The sequence below is a fragment of the Seriola lalandi genome, unplaced genomic scaffold, assembly GCF_002814215.2.
Source record: "Seriola lalandi dorsalis isolate HSWRI2012SDOR001 ecotype SW California unplaced genomic scaffold, Sedor1 jcf7180002054632, whole genome shotgun sequence".
Taxonomy (NCBI): Eukaryota; Metazoa; Chordata; class Actinopteri; order Carangiformes; family Carangidae; genus Seriola; species Seriola lalandi.
In genome coordinates this window covers 41,453-42,696 of record NW_019525185.1, presented here as the reverse complement: position 1 = coordinate 42,696, position 1,244 = coordinate 41,453, and the positions used below count along the sequence as shown (strand labels likewise).

At 51.5% G+C, this 1,244-nt stretch overlaps 1 pseudogene across 1 annotated transcript in view; it reads right to left on the bottom strand.

The window, feature by feature from the left end:
* Window positions 1-354: 354 nt before the first annotated feature.
* The window catches only part of LOC111665385 (uncharacterized), a 40,902-nt pseudogene continuing 40,012 nt past the window's right edge, over window positions 355-1,244 (bottom strand). Inside the window, exons 14-16 of the transcript XR_015438087.1 lie at window positions 918-1,131; window positions 608-832; window positions 355-525 (exon numbers count right to left, since the gene is read on the bottom strand). The product of XR_015438087.1 is annotated as an uncharacterized LOC111665385 (transcript). The remainder of the gene's footprint in view (window positions 526-607; window positions 833-917; window positions 1,132-1,244) is intronic.

Here is a 1,244-nt window from a genome sequence, read left to right as displayed (position 1 = left end):
TCTGAGGTCTGTGGTCTGAGGTCTGTGGTCTCAGGTCTGTGGTCTGAGGTCTGTGGTCTGAGGTCTGTGGTCTCAGGTCTGTGGTCTGAGGTCTGTGGTCTGAGGTCTGTGGTCTGAGGTCTGTAGAGGTCTGTGGTCTCAGGTGGTCTGAGGTCTGTAGAGGTCTGTGGTCTGAGGTTTCAGGTCTGTGGTCTGAGGTCTGTGGTTTGTGGTCTGTGGTCTCAGGTCTGAGGTCTCAGGTGGTCTCAGGTCTGTGGTCTCAGGTCTGTGCTCTCAGGTGGTCTCAGGTCTGTGCTCTCAGGTGGTCTCAGGTCTGTGCTCTCAGGTGGTCTCAGGTGGACTGAGGTGTGTTACCTTGAAGGAGTGTTTGTAGATGAACACGTCCAGCCCTCCCTCCATCTTCTTGGGTTTACTGAAGAGTATCAGCTCCTCAAACAGGAAGATGTGACGCTGACATTTCCTTCTCCCAGTCCAGACCGTGAACTCGTCCTGACGGATCAGCTGACCCTGCTCCTTCAGGTTCACCTGAGAGACAGAGACGGATCACTTCCTGTCTGCAGTGTCACATGACTGAACTGTCCACTGTCTGATTCATCTCTCAACTTACATCACAGTCTCTGATGGCGTCCATTGCCAGCAGATCGTTGCCATGGCGAAGCTGAAACTTGACCATGTCGGTGGCAGCCTGCAGCGCGACGAGCTCCGCCTCCTGGGCCACGCCCACCTCCTTGCTGAGGTCGGTGAGCAGCAGAGCGTATTTACTCATCCTCTGGACCGGCTTCAGCAGGTAGGAGGACAGATCCATCTTATCTCCCAGCTCCACCTGCTTCCTCTGGGGTCAAAGGTCACAGACAGAGTTTAGGAATGTGGGACACAGCTCCCACTCAGAGGTCAAAGGTCATGGTGTGAGGTCTCACCCTGAAGAAGGAGTTTCCGTGGTTCAACAGCAGAGCATCAGACTTTGGTTTGTTCTTACTGTAGAGAGCGTAGAGACTGAACTGCTCCTGCTGTGAGAGAGAGACCACATCTGGATCAACATGTGGATCAATACTACATCTGTTCAACACCACAACTGGATCGGATCAACATCTGGATCAATACACATTTAGATATAAACACAGCAGCTTCCTCCTCTGACAGACACGGGGTCATTACCCTTCGTTGATTAATGTCTGATAATCAGCTGATAACCTGATTGATACATGATGATCATATATCAATACCTGAGAGTTCAATAATCTGAT